The sequence below is a fragment of the Lissotriton helveticus genome, chromosome 10 (genome assembly GCF_964261635.1).
Source record: "Lissotriton helveticus chromosome 10, aLisHel1.1, whole genome shotgun sequence".
Classification (NCBI taxonomy): Eukaryota; Metazoa; Chordata; class Amphibia; order Caudata; family Salamandridae; genus Lissotriton; species Lissotriton helveticus.
In genome coordinates, this window is record NC_136071.1 from 1,109,131,517 (window position 1) to 1,109,145,567 (window position 14,051).

Sequence of the window (14,051 nt, forward strand, 5' to 3'; positions counted from 1 at the left end):
TGTTGCTGAGGTGGTGCTGCATGGATGCTTAAGTGGTGCTGCATTGGTTCTGAATTGCTGCTGAGGTGGGTTTGCACTGTAAATTGATACTTGTATAGCGCACTACTCACCCGCAAGGGTCTCAAGGCGCTTGTACGAATACCGCTGTGGAACCCATCCTGGCTTTCCCTGTGAGGTGTCCACTCCTGGACACACCCAAGGTGGAGGCCAGGCATCCTTAGCGTTGTGGGGTCCGTTGTGGAGATTAAGCAAGCTATTGCCCAGAGTTGCAGAGTGGGACTCCATGATTGGAATAGGTACCGAGGCGAGAATTATCAGGTCCGTGGAATTTTTGAGCCCAAGACCCGCCTAGGCGGGGAATTGAACCCTGGTCCCGGGCTAGACCTCTGCATCAGGGTCTGCCGCTCTAACCATTGAGCCACACTTCTCGCACTGGTGCTGAAGTGGGGCTGTGCTGGTGTTGGGGTGGTGCTGCGTTGATGCTGAGATGGTACTGTGCTGATGTTGAGGTGGTGCTGTGCTGAGATGGTGCTGTGCTGATGTTAACGTGGTGCTGCACTGGTGGTGGTGCAATGATGAGGAGGTGGTGATGTGGTGATGTGGAGATGGTTTTGAGGTGATCCTGTGGTGGGGCTCAGGTGGTGCTGAGTTGGTGCTGCACTGATGCTGAGGTGGTGCTGTACTGATGGTGAAGTAGTGCTGTGCTGATGCTGAGGTGGTGCTTCGCTGATGCTGTGCGTGTGCTGAGGCGGTGCTGCATTGGTGCTGAGGTGGTGCTTAGTGATACTGAGGTGGTGCTTCTTGTGCAGAGGTGGTGCTGAGCGATGCTGAGGTGGTGCTGTGCTGGTGCTCACGTGGTGCTGAGTGCTGCTGAGTTGGTGCTTCGCTTGTGCTGAGATGATGCTGCACAGAACCTGTGGCAGGGCTGTACTATTGCTGAGTTGGTGCTGTGCTGGTGGTGGTGCACTAATGTGGAGGTGGTGCTGTACTGATGCTGAGGTGGTGCTGAGTTGGTGCTGCACCGGTGGTGGTGCACTGATGAGGAGGCGGTGCTGATGCTGAGGTGGTGCTGTCCTGATGCTGAGGTGAAGCTGTGGTGGTGCTCAGGTGTGGCTGTGCTGGTGCTGAGGTGGTGTTATGCTGATACTGAGGTGGTGCTACACTGATGTTGTGCTGGTGCTGAGGTGGTGCTGCACTGGCACTAAGGTGGTGCTGAGCGATACTGAGGTGGTGCTGAGGTGGTGGTGTGATTGTGCAGAGGTGGTGCTCAGGTAGTGCTGAGTGATACTGGGGTGGTGCTGAGGGATGCGTTGGAGGTGCTCAGGTAATGCTCTGCTGGTGCACAGGTGGTTCTGAGTGATGTTGACATGGTGTTGCACTGGTGCTGAGGTGATGCTGCACTGGTGCTGAGGTGGTGCTATGCTAGTGCTGAAGTGGTGCTGCATTGATGCTGAGGTAGTGCTGTGCTGGTGCTGAGGTAGTGCTGTGCTGATGCTGTGGTGGGCTGTGCTGGTGCTGAGTTGGTGCTGCTGGGGTTCTGTGCACCGATGTGGAGGTGATGCTGTGGTGGTGTTGAGTGATGCTGAGGCGATGTTGCACTGGTGATGAGTGATGTTGTGGTGGTGCTGAGTGATGCTGAGGTGGTGTTGCACTGATACTGAGGTAGTTCTGCACTGGTACTGGTGTGTTGCTGCACTGGTGCAGAGGTGGTACTGTGCTTGGGCTGAGTGATGCTGAGGTGATGCTTCGCTGGTGTTGTGGTGATGCTCAGGTGCTGCTGAGGGATGCTCAGAGCGGTGGTGCTGTGGTGCTGCTGAAATGGTGCTGAGTGACACTGACTGGTGCTGCACTGATGCTGCAGTGGTGCTGTGTTGGTGCTGAGGTGGTGTCCCACTGTCTACTTGCTGACAACCTGTCATAAGCACAATGTAAATAAGTTGATCCTACTGTCGGCTATCTTCTTAAATTACGCTTTCATTAAGTAATTATATTATTTAAGGTTTGGACATTTAAGCTAATTAAACGAAAAATGTTATAAGATGAAAAACAACACAATCCATGAAGAGGCTAAGGCCAATGAGTACCTAGTAAATAGAAAAGTACCGGGTTTCAGCCTGAGGAACTGATTAATCACGGATGTGTGCTACTTAAATGACACATTGTTTTTGTCTAGTATATGTACTCTCTTTTTAATTTAATTGTTGTTTTTAAATGTGTAGAAAACACCTGTGAAAGTTGAATTGACACTAAATTTCAGGTGAATCACAGTGCTATGGATTATATCTACTTTTTAAGATTGTGTACTCTATGAGTTTTTAATCAATAAATACATTTGTACTTTTTCATAAACTAAATTACCTAGATTATCTATCTGGGATATATGGTCATACTTCCCGTGTATGTATGGTGTTCAGCTGAATGAGTGTGACTTGGATTGAATGTAGTTCACAGTATCTATGGTTCCTATATGTTTAAAACATTGTCCAATGGAAACCCTTTTTGTGACACAATAGGATGAAAAACAACTTAGTCTCTGGCTAAAAAAGCTCCTTTGAAACCAACGACAGTGGAAAACAAGATAAGGACATGATTTGCAGCCCTTGGCCGAGCACTTTCAGAAAGCCAAATATGTCGAGTTGAAAGCAAAAATGTGCCAAAACTAACATATATGGCCGATAGTGAAATGATCCATGTAACAGAGCAAGTCTCCAGAGCATGACCAAAAGAGCAAAAGGAGGGGGAGATATGTAAACCAATAAAAACAAAGGAATTGCGAAAGGCACATGAAGGAACGAATGAAAACGGATGGACGTGTTGAAAGCCCATGCAGTAGACACAGCATGTCTCAAGAGACAGCACTTGCACTGCCTAGATGAGACCTAAAAGGGCAAACCCATGTCCAACTGGCTTTACTGTCTGTGTTCTGCAGTCAGAGGCCTGGGCTACCAGAGTGTCCCTCCCTGCAATAGGCAGAGCCTGTGTAAGCCTTTGTGTGAACCTTGGAGTGAGCCTTCCACAGTCCCTGGCAAATATTGTTTGGACTTTTACTGATGCCCACCAATTCGAGTCACCGTAGGCGAGTGCCTATGTCATGTTTCCCTTTAGACACCCTAGTTTTTTGTTGTTGTTTTTTTATTGAACAAGGCAGTAGGAAGACATTGGTACATTAAATTCTTCATAATTAGACAAAATTTCCAAACAATATACAAGAGACAAATCTAGAATATACAACACCACAGCGAAAGGGCAAAAACTGCAATAGCGTACGACTAAGCGTACCTATATTAAAGTGCTAGTGCAAAATAGTGCAAGATAAACAACTGATATACTACATCTAAATTCCTATTATAATTTATACAAAAAACAGCCGATATAACGCGACGAGGATATCATTGCCGTTCTTAAAGTGCTAGTACAGAAACATGCAAAGTTGGCTAATATCAAAACAGCTGATAAAAAACATCAAGATTACTATACGGTTCATAAAGTGCTAGTGCAATAAAGTGCAAGAACCGCCGATTTAAAGCAGCAAAAATATTATTGCCATTCTTAAAGTGCTAATGCAGTATCGTGCAAAATTGGCTAATATAAAAAGAAAGCTGATATAAAGCATCAAGATTACTATTATAAATCCTATAACCCTAGTATAATAAAGTGCAAAAACAGCTGATACAAAACAGTAAGGATATTGATACCATTCTTAAAGTGCTAGTGTAATAACATGCAAAGTTGGTTGCGATAAAGTGCACAAACAGCCGATATAATACAACAAATATATACTTGCAATTCTTAAAGTGCCAATGCAGTAACATATAAAAATTGACTAAAATAAAGCAAAAGTAAAGCATCAACTTCCTTTTATCGATTCCAGCTTCTCAAAATATTTCCAATTCCTTTCGAATCTTGCAATCGCTCCCACCCTACCTGCATAAGCTCTCTCAAAATTACATGTTCTTCTCATTTTATTAACCCATTTTAATTGACATGGAATCACCGCAGATTTCCAATTTTGTAAAACCAAGGACCGTGCTACAACAGTAGAAATAAAAATAAATACTTCTTTTGATTTATTGAACCTATTCCTTTCTTTACAAATACCAAAAAGGGCCACCTCTGCTTCTGGCCATAGTATTTTCCCAATTGCCAGCTCCATATCTGCGAAAATCCCCTTCCAGAAAGATTCTAGCTTTGGGCAGAAGAAAAAAATATGATACCAACCACCCTGACCCCTAGTTTTGCATCTAAAACATTTATTCTCACATTCAGGGAATATTTTCTGCAAGGCCTCCGGGGTATAGTACGCCAGCCAGCGAGAAAGAAAGGACATTCGCTTATAATTAGCTGCCCGGAGTGCTTTGTTTCCTAAATGACATACTACTTCCCAGTCTTTATCTGAAAAAACGCACTGTGACGTGAGGCTTATTTTTTCTAGATGACTAACAATTACAGGAGATGATCCAGAAAGGAATAACTTTTTATACCAAAATCCTATACCCTTAAGTTTCTCCCCATATAGAGCTGTTAACAAGACATTGGGTGGAGTATCTAAACCCCCTATCTCTTTTCTTATAAAATAAACCAGTTGTAGGTATTCAAAAACCATAAGCCGCCTAGGATACGCTCTATCTATAACTGTTTGCCAGCTAATTACCGTATTTTGAATACGTAGGTGTCTTATCTCACAAAATCCGGCAGATTCCCATTCTACCAGGTGATTCAGGGATATCTTGAGACCCATTTTAACACATTCTAGCAATTTCAAATAAATAGAACCATCTGATCCGTGTTTTTTATATAAAAGCCGTAATCTTGATGAGTACCCCATCAGTGTCTTGTATCTTGTTTTCTTAGGAAGCTTTGCAGTTTTTAAAAAGAAAAAAATTTGAGAGCCTGATTCCTCTAGCATTCTATCTAAAAAAAAATTGTCTCTTGTCTGTCTAATCCTTAGTAATCCTGCCACTATATCGAAAAAAGCTGCTTCATAGTATGTCTTAAAATGGGGAAGAGTCAGCCCACCTTGGTTTGCGGAGAGTTGTACCACCGAGAGCTTGACTCTTGAGGCCTTTTTATTCCAAATAAATCTTCTCATCATGGATTCGAGTTCATTAAAAAAAGCCATATTGACTTTGATTGGGATATTACTAAACAAGAATAAAAGTAAAGGCAGTACGTTCATCTTTATCAATGCCACTCTACCAATCAATGACAAGGGCAATAGGTCCCATTGTTCAAACAGGCTTTTTATTTTGTTTTTCGTTTTTATATAATTCAGCCGAAAAAGTTCTTGATACTCTCTGGTCACGAAAATCCCTAAGTATCTTATTGGATCCCGTTTTTCTGCTTGAGACTGAAGACCTAATGGAAGAAAATCTAGATTAGAATTTAAAATAAGAACTTCCGTTTTTTTCTCATTGATCTTATACCCCCCGATCTTCTCATATTCCTTAAGCTCTTTCATGAGATGTAAAATATTTTCTTTTTCGGGAGCCAAATACAGAATAATATCGTCGGCAAACAATTTTAACTTTGACATTCCAGCAATGGGGGGTAATATTGCTACATTGTTCCTTATTTTTATAACCAAAGGTTCGATAAAAAAGGTAAAAAGCAGGGGAGATAAAGGGCAGCCTTGCCTAGTACCGCGATTTATTTTAATCTTCCCTGCTTGCCTAGCATTGACTATCACCTGAGCTGATGCCCCTTCATAAATATTCAGTAACATACAAATAATTGGGGCAGGGAATCCAAAATAACCCAAGGAAGAAAATAACGCTGACCAGTTAACTAAATCAAATGCTTTTTCTGCATCAATCATTAGGATGCATGCAGAAATTGAATTAATATCAAAATAGTCTAACGCCTGTATCAAATATTCTATATTAGCTGCCATATATCGACCGGCTATAAAACCCGTCTGGTCTTGATGGATTACCTCCTGGGCTGCAAACACAAATCTTTGAGCCCAGATTTTCATAAGAACCTTTTCGAGGTGAGCTCGTTCTTAACAGCGGTGTCTCTGCTGGAGCAGCTGGTGTGGCTGTGAGACTTTGAGGAGTAAGCTGCGCAAAAGTGGAAAAACGTAAATATTCTAAATGCTGCCGGAAGGCTGACTACAGTGCTAAATGGTAACAGCAGTGAGGTTAACCAGGAGACAGGCGATTTATGTAGTTCTCGCTACCGGTAATAAGGAGTCATTTCAAACCCTGGAACGGATTTTTGCAATTTAAAAGCGATAGAAGCTTTGCACATCTACTGGCAAAAAAAAAAATATATATATAAATAAAAAAGGGGTGCTTTTCTAATAAGACAAAATGGGCAAACCACTGAAGGAGGGTGATGATGCGGTTAAACTTAGCAAAGTGGAAGCGGCTGCTCGACAGAAGGCTAAAACTCGTCTTGCCTTGGCTAGAAAGGCCGCGCGTGAGGCTGCTAAAGACAAAAACAAAGATGGTAACAGAGAGGAGAACTCTGTAGTTGAAGGTACTACACCCGAATCTTCAGATGATGAACCGCCCCCCCTCTACTCCCCTGCAGCACGAAGAACAGCAAAAGGTAGTAATAGAGGGGGACAATATGGACGATATTACTATCGTAGATTCTTTGCCCCAATCTGAAGTGGAAGTTCAATCTCAAACTCCTAATCCTTCTCTGGTATTGGTCTTGGCAGCACCTCAGGCAGAAGAGGAGAAGAGAAAGAGTGGTGCTGGAGGGAAGGCAGTGAAAGACTTTCCACTTTTCGCAAAAATAACAACTCCAAAATCTCTCCCCCCTCATCCTTCACTGCCTCCTTCAGTCTCTATCACTTTAGATACATCGGCCCTCAGTGCTTCATCTAAAGACCATGGTATGACAGTAACTATACCTCAAACATCGCTTCCTACAGCAAATGAGGCAGCAAGTGATGGGGAGATCTTGCAAGATGCAATTCCCGGGAATGAAGGGGTAGCAGGATTTGACTCTAGTCTATTGGGTTCTGAAGCGAGATCTGAAGCGAGATATCAGTTAGACATTCGTGAAATGCTTAATCTACTTCTAGACGAGATCCGCGAAATTAAAAATAATCAGCGAGCGGAGCTAGCTGCCCTTCATGCCAGAATGGATAAGTTGGAGGAGTTAACATTGGCACTCCCTAATAGGGTATTGGAGGCTGAGTCTAGGATCTCAGTCTTGGAAGATCAAATGAATCTGGTATCAGGAGCGACTAAAGAGGCTACAAAGAAGAGGATCTCCATGGAAAATAAACTCGAGGAGTTGGAAAACCACTCTCGTAGATCAAACCTGAGGATCGTGGGGGTCCCGGAAGGAACAGAAGGCTCCGACACAGTACAATGGGTTAACTCCTTCATCCAGAAAGTAGTCCTACAGTCCTACCAGACTTCGAGGGGGATTTGACGATAACAAGGGCCCATAGAGTACCAGCGCAGCGTTTTGAGAATTCTCCATTCCCAAGAACTATCCTATTGAATTTCGTTGACTTCAGGATTAAGGAACGGATTCTCTCTAGAGCATATCAACAATGACAGTTCGCTGTTTCTGAAACTGCAAAATGTAGGATCTTTACAGATATGACAGCGGCAGCGGCCAAAAGAAGAAAAGAATTTGTAAAATTGCTGCAGCTATTTAAAGCTAATGGCGCCCAGGCTTCGATTGCGCAGCAATCAAAGCTGAAGGTTCTTGTTAAAGGAAAATGTTTTCTGTTCACTGATTTAGAGGAGGCTCAAACTCTTCTCAATGAGATATCCACAAGGGCTTAGGTTTGAAGGAGACAAAGTGAAAGGAATCTGGATTTATAGCTTGAAAGTGATGTGTTAGGTATGATTTTTCTTCTCCTTTCACTAGCAAAAAGGAATAACTTAGAGGCGGGTGCTCCTGGGTTAATGGGTCACATCAGGGTGTAATAAGAAGACACCCGAAGAAGAAAGTAGAGGGAGGGATGTGGGCCGCGTGGACGAGGAGGGTGCTCCCGCATTCCAGGGGGTGTTCAGGGTGGGGGGGGGGTAAATGCAGTTAAAAAATACAAGTGCAGTAGGTTTGTTATCCTGATTCTCAATATTGGTTGGTACGGAATATGTTTAAGATTTTACAGATTTGTAGATGAGATTTGATTCATGTAATATCCTGTCCATTAATGCAAATGGGTTGCTCAACAAACAGAAGTATGGAGCCCTTTTGAAATGGGCAATTGCCCTTAAACCCCAGGTGGTCTTCCTTCAGGAGACACACCTCAAGACAAATTCTCCAAAGTTGTTTCTGCCGAGATATTTCTCTCATGGGTTTTTTTCCTCAGCTGCGGTTGCCCAGAGGGGAGTTGCTATTTATTTCTCAAGGAATCTACCCTGGGAAATGGTACAGATGCAAAGAGATTCTAAAGGTAGATGGCTTTGGGTTGTAGTAAAATTGCTGGGAAAGATATTTAACTTTGTGAATTACTATGGCCCAATTTTTGATGACACCTCGGCCCCTGACGGAAATTAGTGAAATCTTGAGGGGTACTCTGGGGCAAATCATAGTAGGAGGTGACCGCTCAGCCCTCCACAGGGCTTGGTCGCCCCACTCACTGCTGCCGCTCCTGCCTGCCTTTGCCGCCTCCTGCCTGCAGATTCCTTCGCTCGCTGCCCGCTGCTTCTTGGAATTTCCCGCCGCTGCCTCCCTGCGGCCCCGCCCCCCTGTGATTCCATTCGCCGCCCCGCTCCCGCCACCCAGCTGCTCCTCCCTCCCGGCTCCTTACTTATGACGCCCCCAGAGCGACCGCGCAGCAGACGCGCGCAGCGGGAGCGCCGATTGAGCGCCGAAGGTGCGCCAAAGGTAAGCCCGTCTGTGCCCGTCCGCGCCTGGCCCGCGCCCAGCGCTAGGACCCCTGGCCCTCCCCGCCGAGGCAAGACGACCCGACTGACCTACGACGCCGCCACTCTCAACGCACTCAATGCCGGCCTGACCCACGCCTGCTGCCGAGCCACCCCGAGACGCACCCACGGACCCTTCACCTGCTGCACCTGCAAGTTCACCTGCCTCCGAACCTGCCCCGCACCCGCCAAGACAAACACCAGCAGCAACCACCTCAAGTGCATCCTGATCAACACCCGCTCCGTCCACAGACACGCCGTGGAACTCTGGAACCTCCTCGACGCTGCATCACCGGACGTCGCCTTCCTCACGGAAACCTGGATGAACGCCTCCTCTGCACCCGACATCGCCATCGCATTCCCGGACGAGTACAAGATCATCAGGAGGGACCGCATCAACCAGACCGGAGGTGGCATCGCCATCGTCCACAGGAACACCATCCGCATCACGACCGACGCCAACGACTCCTTCGCCGCAGCCGAACATCTCCACTTCCAGATTCACACCGACCCTAAGACGACCCTCAGAGGCACCCTCGTCTACAGACCCCCGGGACCACGCACACAATTCAGCGAAGACATCACAGACTTCATCAGCACGCACGCCCTCCCCTCCACTGACTACATCCTCCTCGGGGACCTCAACTTCCACCTGGAGAACAACAAGGACCGCAACACCACCGCCCTGCTGGAAAACCTCGCCAACCTCGGACTCAAGCAACTGGTCAACACCCCCACCCACTACGCCGGCCACACGCTTGATCCCGTCTTCTCTTCCAGCAAGTACATCACCTTCAGCCACGCCACCGGACTCCACTGGACCGACCACAGCTGCGTCCACTTCAGCTTCAAAATATCCACGACCTACCACCACCCGCAACAGGTACCTCACAGGAATTGGAGCAAGATCACCGCAGACCAGCTCACCACCTCCCTCACCCAGAGCCCACCCGCCAACACAACGGACCCCAACGAAGCAGCCCGCAACTTCACACAGTGGCTGACCGCCTGCACCGACGACCTCGCGCCACTAAAGAACCCTCCCAGCAGACCCAGAAGCAAGAAGGCATCCTGGTTCACCGACGACCTCAAGGACTCCAAGAAGACCTGCCGCACCCTCGAGAAAGCCTGGCTCCTCGACCGGACCACCGACAACATGACCGCCCTCAAACACGCTACCCGCAAGCACCACCAGCTCATCCGCACCACCAAGAAGAAATCCCTGAAAGAACGACTGGACAACAACGCCCACTACAGCAAAGAGCTCTTCACTATCGTCAAGGAGTTCTCCAACCCCAGTACCGGCACCAACGACATCACTCCGTTACAAGACCTCTGCGACTCCCTCGCCTCGTTCTTCCACCGCAAGATCGCCGACATCCACAACAGCTTCGGCGCCCCACCCACGCACCCAACCGTCGAACCAATGCCCCCCACCGCCACCCTTCGCACCTGGACCACGGTGACCACCGAAGACACAGCCCGCACGATGAACACCATCCACTCCGGATCACCGACCGACCCCTGCCCACACCACGTCTTCAACAAGGCCGACTCCACCATCGCACCCCAACTCCGGAACATCATCAACGCCTCCTTCAACACCGCCACCTTCCCGGAGAGCTGGAAGCACGCCGAGATCAGCGCCCTCCTGAAGAAACCTACAGCGGACCCCACCGATCTCAAAAACTTCCGCCCCATCTCGCTCCTCCCTTTTCCTGCTAAAGTCATCGAGAAGATCGTCAATGTCGGGCGATGAACAAGCTCCAGGCAGAAACCAGCTTCCTCGGAAGTGTAGACAGTGTCCCTCTCTGTCTCAAACGACACCACACACCCAGCGAGTCAATACACACACACAGGTATGAGTGGTCGTCAAGAAAAAAGAGAGACCAAAACCCATAGGTCTCCTGATAGAAGACAGGGCAATCAGGAGTGTCAAGTGGATAGGACGCAGTATCCTGCAGAGGAGAGAAGAAAACAGAACAGACCACAGGGATCTTAGTAGACTTATAAAGATAACAAGAAGGAGCTTAATATCTCCGTACCGAGTGTGCTGTACTGCTCTTACCTGCCCAACAATCGTATCACACCCAAAAAGTAATCCAGGGAATAAAAGTAATATACGAACCAAAAGATAGGTAGATACGTTGGTCTCTCCAAAAAATGAAATAGTTCCAAGCGAGAGTTTTTTCTGGTGAATAGTTGTGAATTCCTTCCCAAAATTGAAGTGTCCAACCAATAGAAATGTAGGAAGCGACAATCCTTGCTGAGCAGGCAAAACACAAGCAAAAGTCTCCACAGAAAGTCTGTCCACAGACGTGGGCGTTTCCACAAAAATAAAGTAAACCGGTTATATTCACCAGGCGTACCTTGGAACAAAAATAAACGAGAGAAAACAAAAACGCGTTGTCTCTTGTCTTATCCTTCAAACAAAATGCACCAAAGTAGCTGCAGATATTCACAGCATTCAAGTTCGAGGGTACAGGGGAGCAGAGGAGTGGCTCACAGGCTAGAGTAACGCTTCCTAGCGCCACACCTGTGAGCCGTTCAGGCGGCAGAGGAAACCAGTTTCACAGTCGGCGTTTGCAGCATTTGCAGCGGTAAGGGATTCAGGCACACAATGCCGTAGTGAGAAATCCTATGAGCAGACTGCGGGAAGCCAAGCAGCTTAGCGTAGCTCTCGCTATGAGAGGAATGAGGAGGAATCAGGACACCAGTTCAAGGAAGTAAAGGAAAGTATCGAAGATACTCGGGTCGGGACCCAGGCAGGAATCCAAGCGTGAAAACCAAGCACCGCCAAGAAGAGGGAGGAGACATATGAACCTCCCAAGCTACCTCTTGATTGGTGCAGAAAGGAGCATGGTTTCCCTAGAACGCCTCAAGGCATTCTGGGACTTGAAGTCCCGGTTAGGCGGCAATCGCACTACAACACACTCTGAACAGCGCTAAAGACCCGGACCCTCTCTAAGAGCTCCGGGTTCTAACAGTACCCCCCCCTAAAGGCCTTCTCACAGGTCGAGGTTTGGAAGGATTTAGAGCATGAAACCTTCGCACCAGTCGGGGGGCATGGATGTGTTCGGCAGGTTCCCAGGTTCTGTCCTCTGGCAGATAACCCACCCAATCAATCAAGTACTGGAGTTTACCTCTGTGCCTGCGAGAGTCCAGCACTCTTCGCACCTCGTATTCAATGTCTCCATCCACCAAGACTGGGGGAGGAGGAGGTTCAGGGAGTAGTGGGGCCAAATAAGGTTTAAGAAGGGAAGCATGAAAGACAGGATGTATCTGTATATCGGGGGGCAGAACCAACTTGAAGGCAACAGGAGAGATGACTTTGTGTATTTCAAACGGCCCTAAGTAGCAGGGTTGTAACTTGCGAGGGCCCTCTAGTCTCAAATTCTTTGATGATAACCAAACCTTATCACCCACGGCATAAACGGGAGCAGGTCTTCTATGTTTGTCAGCTTGGGCCTTCATTTGCTCTTTAGCCAGTGTGAGTTCTGTTTTGGCTTGCTCCCATATTTGTAACAAGGTTTGATGATGATCAAGTACCGCAGGGTTTAGCGAGTCAGAGGGGAGTACCTCAAGAGGGAGAAACTTAGGGTGATAGCCAGTGGTGAAAAAGAAAGGAGAGATCTTAGAGGCTGTGTGGGTAGAGTTATTATATGCAAATTCCGCTAGAGGAAGTGCTTGCACCCAATCCTGACATGTAGTAGTTATGAGACACCTGAGATACTGCTCTAAGGTCTGGTTTGTCCTTTCGGTTTGACCATCTGTCTGGGGGTGATAGGCCGAAGATAGTCTATGATCAATGTAGAGGGATTTGCATAACCCTTGCCAGAATCTGGAAATAAATTGAGGACCCCTGTCTGATACTATAACAGAAGGCAATCCATGTAATCTGACAATTTCCCGAATAAAAACTACTGCTAAGTCCACAGCTGTGGGGATCTTTTTTAAGGTTACAAAATGGGCCATTTTGGACAACAGATCTACTACAACCAGAATAGTGGTATACCCATGAATGTTAGGTAGGTCGGTTATGAAGTCCATACTAAGGGTAGTCCAGGGACTGTTGGGTACGGGAAGGGGTTGTAGTAACCCCGCCGGAACAGAATGTGAGGCCTTCTGGCGGGCGCAAGTGGGACAGGCCTTGACGTATTGCTTCACATCCAGTGATAGTTGGGGCCACCAAAACCATCGTTGACAGAGACTTTTGGTCTTGTTTTCCCCCGGATGTCCGGCTAAGGGCAAGTTGTGGCACCATTGTAAAATGAGGTTGTGCAATGCAGTAGTAGGCAAAAAGAGTTTCTTGTCATGATACCACAAGTTGTCCACAATGGTGTTCTTCGAGTCTTGTACCCAGGTGAGGGAATCTAGAGGGGCATAAGCCTGTTCTAAGTGGTCCATGAAAGTATGTGAATCAAGAGTTCTATCTCCTATAGCCACTATTTTACTCTCAGGAATAAGAGGCAACGGGGTCTCCTGTACACACTTATTCTCCTTTCCTAGTCTGGATAAAGCATCAGCCTTGCCCTGTCTGATCCCTGGTCGGAAATGGATCAGAAAATCATATTCTCCAAAATATGAAACCCAACGTAGCTGTCTTGGTGTTAGTGCTTTGGCTGTGCGAAAGTATCGCAGATTCTGATGATCAAAATAAACAGTGAGCACATGGGGAGAACCTAAAAGGTAGTGACGCCATTCTTGAAAGGCCCGTTTGATTGCAAGGAGTTCCCTTTCTCCAATAGTGTAGTTTTGCTCTGATTGTGTCAAAGTTTTTGAGAAGTACGCAACAGGATGGAGGGTGCCTTTTATGCGGTCACGTTGAGACAACTCACCACCCACCGCGTATTGTGAAGCGTCTACTTCTAAGAAGTAGGGTTGCGTTTCGTCAGCATGTTTCATAACTGGAGCAGTAGTAAAACTGGCTTTAAGGGCCTGAAAGGCTTTTTCGGCTTCCACATCCCAGTTGAACTCAACCCCCTTTTTAAGCAGGAGTGTAATGGGCGCTACCAGGTCAGAAAAATGTCCAACAAACCTTCTATAGAAATTGGCAAATCCTAAGAAGGATTGAATCTCCTTTACAGAAGTTGGACTTGTCCAGTCTATGATGGCAGATATTTTGGCAGGGTCCATATGTATTCCCTCTGAGGAGATGATAAAACCCAAAAAAGCTACACTGCGGGTATGGAAGATGCATTTATCAAG